Here is an 8530-nt window from a genome sequence, read left to right on the forward strand (position 1 = left end):
CCAGCGGCCCCCTTGGCACAGCCCCAGAGTGTGTTCCCCAGGCTTCCTGGCATCTCTGGATGTTGGGGGTGGGGAGGGTGGAAGGGGCACTAGGTGGCGCACTGGCTTCACAATTTTGTCACATTTTGTAATGGGCAAAGAAGCCAAAGGTCCTTGTGCTCCTCTGCCTCCTAGCCAAGTCTCGCTGGCAGTGCTAGTTCTGAATCTCGTTAGGGAAGGAGAGTCCCTGTACTTTGCCTTGGTCACTTCACCTGAAGTAAGATCCCAATCCCACTTGCTACTGTTGGGGCTCTGCACTCTTCCCTCTTGGAAGACCTCTCAGCTAAGACTCAAGGGCAGACTGGTTTTTCTGGGTAGCTGGACCTGGCTCCTGGGGCTAGGGGTGGGGGAGGGAAGGGCTGAAAGGTCCCAAAGAGGCTGATGCCCTTACCTGGACACAAAGGGGTCCAGAGTCTGAGGGGTTGGAGTTGGGGGGGCAGTTTGAGGGGAAAGACCCTCAGCCTCAGGAGATGAGGGGCCACATGAAGCCCAAGAAGATAAGGGAGTCAGAACTGGGGCGGGGCTGTGCTGCAGGGAGTCGAAAGGCAATGTGAGTCGGTATAAAAAGACACCAGGACTAGACCTCAGAAAGAACACAGCCAGGAAGGATGTTAGAAAATGGGACAGAAGATGGAGGGCAGGTGAGAAAGGAACCTTTTCTGGAGGGAGCTGAAGGTGGCAGGATACTCCCACAGCAGGAGGACAGCCCCCCCCCCCTTTTTTCCTCAACCCTTTGGTTTCTGGGCTCACTTGTCAGGATTCCTGTGTACCCTGGACGTCATTGAATGGGCTGGGTGGGGCAGTGTTCTTGAAGCAGGCGCTCCCAGTCTCCCTGTGCCCTTAATGTGCTGGTTTCTACAATAGAATGAATCAGAACTTCAGAGCTGGAAGGGTGAGAACCTCGGAGCTCATCTGGTTCAACTCCCCTACCTCAGGCTCAAAGAGGGGACTTCCCAAGATAACAGATGTCAGTCTAGGGACCGGCTCAATCTTCCAGCTCCTCATTTAATGCTCTTTCCAGAACCCTCATACCCTCATGGCAGGGAGAGGGAGGAAGAAGCCAGAGCCAGCAACTTTCTTTGGCTTCATAGACTCAAGGATTTAGAACTGGAAGGGACTTTTGAGGTCTACTAGTCTAACCCGCCCCCCTTTTTAATGTATTTGGGGGGGACAATGAGGGTTAAGTGACTTGCCCAGGGTCACACAGCTAGTAAGTGTCAAGTGTCTGAGGTCGAATTTGAACTCAAGTCCTCCTGAATTCAGGGCTGATGCTTTATGTGCTGTACCACCTAGCTGCCTCTTCCCCTTCTTTTTACAGCTGAGGAAAACTGAGACCTGGAGAATTAAAGAGACACCCAGGACTTAAGTAAATGGCAGAATTTGTATTTTAACTGTGTGGACTGAAATGCCCAGAAATGGAGGGAGGATTGGGGCAGTTAGGTGGTGCCATGGATAGAGCATGGGCCCTGGATTCAGGAGGACCTGAGTTCAAATCCGGCCTCAGACACTTAACACTTACTAGCTGTGTGACCCTGGGCAAGTCACTTAACCCCAATTGCCTCACCAAAAAAAAAGAAAAAAAAGAAGAAATGGAGGGGGGATTTAGAGGGAAGTAAAAATGACTGGGCAAAGAGAGGAAGTATTTAAGTACCTACTATGTGCCAGGCGCTGTCCAATCCTTTGAAATAGCTGTCATCCCCATTTTACAGTTGAAGAAACTGAGGCAAAAGGATTAAGAATTTGCCTTAGGCTAGTGTTTGAGGCTGAGATTTGAACTTGGGTCTATCCTGACTCCCTGTCCAACACTCTATCTGCTAAACCACCTAGCGGCCAAGGAAGGGCTGGAGAAAAGAAGGGTAGGTCAACCGGAATGCATTCTAGCCTTGCCTCATCCAGGCAGAGACTCTAACTTGTACATCTTTTGTGCCTTCTGTGGGCCAAGCACACGACAGGTTGGCAGATCATTTAACTGACCGGGTTTAAGTTTTAGCAAGTAGTATCTGGGGGGTTTTGCAGCTGACAAGGACCTGTGATCTGAGACACCTTCATGTTATCGGGGAATGTCATTGCTCTCCCCGAAGGCGGGGGTGATTTCATTTCTGGGGATTTTCCTAGCACCAAGGGCAGTCCCTTGCACAAAACATGTGGTTAAGAAACGTTTGCTGAATGAAGGCAACACGCTTAGAAAGGGGAAGAGGCTTACTACCAAAAAAAAAAAAAAAAGAGCAGGATTTGAACCCCAGAATTCAGGAGCCTGCAGCGGACAGAGGGTTCAGGTTATCCTAGAAGGTCCGCAGAGGCACAATGCTCACCGGACCTAACAGACCGGGACAGGGAGAAGGCTTCTGTGCTCTTCTAGGGTCTCTCAGAGTGCTGACTCAGTATGTCTGGACTTGGTTTTTAAACTTTTAAGTTTCGATTCTCAGGACTTCTTTTCTTTATTTGCATAACGAGCTCTGAGGGTGGTCAGGAGGTTCCCCCAGTTCCACTACCCCCTCAGGAAACAGAAGTGATGAGCTAGAGGTTTTTGAAGCAGCTGAGTCAGAGAGGAAAAAGAAAGAGGCACACCTGCATTCCCTGTCAATCATACCCCTCTCTAGGCCTCCGTTTCCTTTCTCTGTTCTGGGGAATCATAGGATTTAGAAATGGAGGGGATCTTAGAGAGCATCTATCTTGTGCAGGGGTTCTTAACCTAAAGCACATTAATTTTTTTCTTTTATTTAATCATAAAAGCATTTTATTATTTTTCAGTTACATGCAAAAATAGTTTTCAACATTTGTTTTCATAAGATTTTTAGTTCCAAATTTTTTCCCATCCTCCCTTCCCTCCCTTCTCCCCAAGACACAAAGCAATCTGATATAGGCTATATAAGCACATTAATTTTTTTTGAGGCAATTGGAGTTAAGTGACTTGCCCAGGGTCACACAGCTAGTAAGTGTCAAGTGTCTGAGGCCGGATTTGAACTCAGGTCCTCCTGACTCCAGGGCTGGTGCTCTATCCACTGCGCCACCTAGCTGCCCCCAAGCACATTAATTTTTAAAAATTAACTTAAAAATGATTTTTAATTTTTATTGGCAATTAGGGTTAGGTGATTTGCCCAGGGTCACACAGCTAGTAAATGTCTGAGGTCGGGTTTGAAGTCAGGTCCTCCTAACTCCAGGGTCAGTGCTCTATCTACTGTGCCACCTAGCTGCCTCTCCCCCCCCACCCTTTTTTTTTTTGAGACCAGGTCTCCCTATCTCTCTCTCTTTTTTTTTTAGTGAGGCAATTGGGGTTAAATGACTTGCCCAAGGTCACACAGCCAGTAAGTGTTAAGTGTCTGAGGCCGGATTTGAACTCAGGTACTCCTGACTCCAGGGCCAGTGAGTGCTCTATCCACTGCGCCACCTAACCACCCCCTCCCTATCTCTTGCAGGATGAAAGTGTAATGTCCACACACTGGCTAGTCACACTGCTGATGAGCATAGAAGCTTTGTCTTGCACTGTTTCCACCTGAGCCAAATCCCTTCTTAGGCAGCCTGGTGGGACCCCCTACTACCACTATCTTGGTGCCAGACTTAGTGCAGGCACCTCATTAGCTTAGCCCTACTGCATCTCAGACTGCTGAGGTCAAGCGATCCAGCAGCCTTAGCCTCCCCAAGAGAAAAGGACAAGCATTTTATTAAGAATTCACTATGTAGGGGGCAGCTAGGTGACACAGTGGATAAAGCACCTGCCCTGGATTCAGGAGGACCTGAGTTCAAATCCAGCCTCAGACACTTGACACTAGCTATGTGACACTGGGCAAGTCACTTAACCCTCATTGCCCTGCAAAAACAAAAACAAAAACAAAAGAAAAAAAAAGAATTCATTATGTAGGGGGCATTCAGGTGGCACAGTGGATAAAGCACTGGCCCTGGATTCAGGAGGACCTGAGTTCAAATCCAGCCTCACACACTTAACACTTACTGGCTGTGTGACCTTGGGCAATTCACTTAACCTTCATTGCCCTGCAAAAAATAAATGAATGAATGAATGAATGAATGAAACATGACTCTGGGAAGGGGCCACTGGGCTTCAAGCATCCTAGTCTACCTTCCTTATTTGATCAGACAATCATTCCATCTTTTCTCCTGTTACTTCACTCATCACATTCTCCCTGTTTTGGTTATCTGTTTACACAGTGCGTGGCAGGGTCCTTGGTGGTAGAGACTGTGTTCTGCCCATCTTTGTGCCTGGCACAGTGTTTTGCAAGGCAAGTGTTTAAGTGGCATTACCTGCCTGACACTATCTTTTGTCTTGTTCTGTATCCTCTCAAAATAACAGTGCCTGGCACACAGTAGGTGCCTAATAAATGCTTGTTAGTGTGGACTGACTGGGAACTGCAGTTATTCATGCCCAAGCAGAGCCTAGAGCTGTTCCCAGGAGAGGTTGGCAGGAAGGAGTTTTCCCCTCCTTTTCTTATTCTCCCTGACCTGATTCTGAGACAACCCCGCCCCCACCCCCACCCCCCAGGCACTGGCATTCATTCTCCACTTAGGACTCCACACTTTCTATCTCCCTTCTGGTAACACGACCCTTCCTCATCAACATGTGTGGACATAAAGTTATTCTTTGTGGATAACTCCTTCCCTCATCATCCCACCCCACTGGCTGTGGCCCCCCAAGGACACAAGCTACAGCAGGTTTATCTGTTGCCATGGGAACCTGGCCAGGCTCTCTGGGACCCACCTGACACAGCAACATGCTACAACACCCCTGCAGACTCAGGCGACTTTCAGAATCTGGGAAGTTCCTGTCTTCACTCCTTTGCCACACTCAGGGGCAGCGAGACGGGACAAAAGAGGCTTTCAGATGGCAGTCGTCCTGAGTCCAGCCTCCGACCTGGACTTCTCACCCTGTTGGTAACTAGCCTGAGCCTCAGGTTGCCTGCTCCCTCCTCCCATCATCCCTCTGGAGACCCCCTCACTGGCTGAGAGTGGCACTGAAGCTCACCACTGAAGAACTGACTTTGAGCTTGAAGGCAATACTCGGGCTTTTGTCCATCTATCTTCATCTGATTCTCTTTGTCTTCCTTGCCCTGCCCCTCATGCCCCTTGGGAACTCAGAGCTCCCCTGGGCTCAGGCTAGTGACAACGGCCAGCTGATCATCTCGGAGACAGCTCTGGCTAAGGGAAAACCAATCAGGAACCTAGGGTACATTCACTGCCCCAGTGAGTGTAACCACAGAAGGCCAGACAACTCTGATTGAATCAATCAATTAATCAATCAAGCAAACTAGGTGTGACTAAGTCCTTAATCAATTTGAGAGGAATAAAGTGCTTGGATCTTAAAGATCTGATGATCCCACGCAGGAAATATCTTGTGATTGGCTGAAAGAATCAGACGCTCTCTCTTCCAGAGTCATCCAAGTCCAGTGGCAAAACAAGTCAAGGTGACTGGCGATGGCCCGGGGTGCAATAGATGACCTTGGTGTCTTTAATGTCTGGACAAGCTCTAAGCTCTCCATAGCACCTGCTTCAAACAATGAGAACAAATTGTTCTCATCCGCCCATTCCACTGGGGGAAGTCTTCACATGCTTGGGGTAGACACCCCCCTAACTCACCAAGGGGTTTGAGGCCTGTTGCTTACTCTCAACCTGGTTTAGCTTGTCTGCCAAGCTGGTTTTATGGGGTGTGGCCACTGGGCATGCTTCAGCTTCTGGGAGCCACGGGTGAAAGTCCTCTCCAGGCTGCACAATGGACTCTCTCAGACTTTTTCTGCCCCAGAAATCTCTTCACCTTGGAAGCTTACTCCACAGCTTGGACTTCACACAGTGGAAGCACCATCAGCCCCTCCAGCCTCTTCCTCTGATTGGCTATTTCCTCCCAGAACCTCCCTTTTAGGAAAGAGGACCAGGCTACCTATGTCTTCATTCCTCTATAGGCTTTGTTTCTGATTCTCCCAGAGTTTCTCAATAATCCCTGCCCCACGACATCTCTTCCCTGCCCTCCCCAACAGGTACCTTCATCTCTCCCTCACTGCCTCCCATCTCCTCTCCTTTTTTTGTTTTGTTTTGGTTTTTTGGTGAGGCAATTGGGGTTAAGTGACTTGCCCAGGGTCACACAGCTAGTAAGTGTCAAGTATCTGAGGCTGTATTTGAACTCAAGTCCTCCTGAATCCAGGGCTGGTGCTCTATCCACTGCGCCACCTAGCTGCCCCCCCATCTCCTCTCCTTTTAGGATAATCAGTAGAGGAAGAAGGATCAGGAGGGGCAGCTAGGTGGCAAAGTGGAAAAAGTACTGGCCCTAGATTCAGGAGGACCTGAGTTCAAATCTGGCCTCAGACACTTGACACTTACTAGCTGTGTGATCCTGGGCAAGTCACTTACCCTCATTGCCCCACCAAAAAAAAAAAAAAGGATCAGGAAAGGTTCCTCCTGGAATGACATTTTAGCTGGAACCCAAAGGCAGCCAGGGAAGCCAGCAGGGGACTGAAATTGTCATCAGTCAGGGGCAGCTAGGAGGCACAGTAGATAGAGCACCTGCCCTGTATTCAGGAGGACCTGAGTTCAAATCCGGCCTCAGACACTTGACACTAGCTGCGTGACTCTGGGCAAGTCACTTAACCCCAATTGCCTCACACATAAAAAAAATTGTCATCAGTTGTGATGCTCAGCTAATCACTGAAACCAAGTACCACCTTTGGGTGGCAAAGGAACAGAGCATTAACCAAACTGGTGATGACTACTGGGACTATAGGCGGAAGATATCAGAGGCCTTGGGTTCAGTCACCATCAACCTGCTTTGTGAGTGACATTCTTCTCTGGGACACCTTGCTAGCTAACTAGCAACCCGATCCTGGGGGCTCATTTGTCCTCTGCAAGACCAGGTTTCATCAGCAGCCAATTAGATCACTGGGACATCCAGAGGTGGGGCTTTTCCTGATGGACCTAGAATACCATCCCCTTTGACTGATGCTCTGGCAAATTAGAGATGATTAAGTTTTCTTCAGATGGAAGTGCTGTCTTTGTCTCTGGTATCTTCCCATGTAGGTGGGGGAGATTAAGGAATCACAATGTGTTATCCTTTTTTTTTTTTTTTTTTTAAAGTGAGGCAGTTGGGGTTAAGTGACTTGCCCAGGGTCACACAGCTAGTAAGTGTTAAGTGTCTGAGGCCGGATTTGAACCCAGTTACTCCTGACTCCAGGGCTGGTGCTCTATCCACTGCGCCACCTAGCTGCCCCTGAGAATGTGTTATCAAAGCAAAAAAAATAAATAAAATAAACAGAAAAGGGCCCCTTTTGTTCACCAAGCTTCCCATCTGACAAGTCCTCTGATGTGCCTGGGCTTCTTACCACCATGTTGTTTGCTGCCTGTGCCTCCCAGTGGACGCAGAACAGGGTCTGTGTGCACTGGGGACTAGAACTGCTCTCCAAAATTGACTCTGGTGCTCTGCCCCTTCCTCCTACACATAAAAGTTGTGCTAGTTGATACAGTGTATAGGGACCCAAATTAAGGGCATAAAGCTTTGGGTCTGACCACCAGCACTGCTTTGACATAGCCTCCCCCCCCCCATTTTCTTTTTGTCTGATTGACACATGGAAGCATTAAAATGTCAGCTCCTTGAGAGCTGGCACTGTCTCCTGCCTTGCTCTGCATCCTCTCCAAATAACATAGTCCTGGTACACAGCAGATGACTAATAAATGCTTGTTGATTTTGACTGACTGATGGAATCTTATGAGAACCTCCAGTTACAGATGTAGAGGCGCTGCTGGCTGTTTGCTACTGGTATTTGTGTGGATTTGTGGGGCTAGGTTGGGATGCTGCTGAACTTTGTCCTTCTGTTTTGCAAAAGGAGGGAATAAAAGAAAGTGATTTAGAGGGGAAAAAATGACTCAGCTTTCTGCTTGTGGCCTTTCTTGATCCCTCTGAGGATTAGAGCCTTCCTTGTCGTGGTCGCCTTGTATTTTATTTGTATAGGTCTGACACGGACCTTCATGAGCACGTTTTGGTATGTAAGATTTTGTCTTTCTAACCCCAGGACTTAGCACAGTGCTTGGCACAGAGATACTGCTCAAGAAAGGCTCGTTGATTCATTGATTTTCTTTAGCCACTCCTTGGCCTTGAGGGTCAGGGTAAGGAGGAGAATTGAATCCCAACTTCCCTCCCCACGTTTGGAGAAAGCCTTTCTACAAAATCAGAGTCAATTTCTCTCCCCGCCCCCCCCAAGACTTTCTCTCTCTTTACCTTTCCCGATCTGCAACCTCCTGTCCATCCTTCCCTGGAGATGTACTCAGGCCCAGAGGAGATGCCGATCAGTACTAGGGGTAAGGGACTAGCTACTAAAGGTACTAGGTACTGAGATCTGGGGTGAAGCCAACATAGACGGAGATCCATTAACAGACTGACATAGTCATTAAGTCAGGTGAGAATTGGTGCAATGTTCTGACTTTCTCCTGCGGAGCTGTCCTCTATCCCTGTACCACTCATCAGCTCTCTTTTGAAGTATGGCTAATGGGACTTTGGGCT

The sequence above is a fragment of the Dromiciops gliroides genome, chromosome 4 (genome assembly GCF_019393635.1).
Source record: "Dromiciops gliroides isolate mDroGli1 chromosome 4, mDroGli1.pri, whole genome shotgun sequence".
Classification (NCBI taxonomy): domain Eukaryota; kingdom Metazoa; phylum Chordata; class Mammalia; order Microbiotheria; family Microbiotheriidae; genus Dromiciops; species Dromiciops gliroides.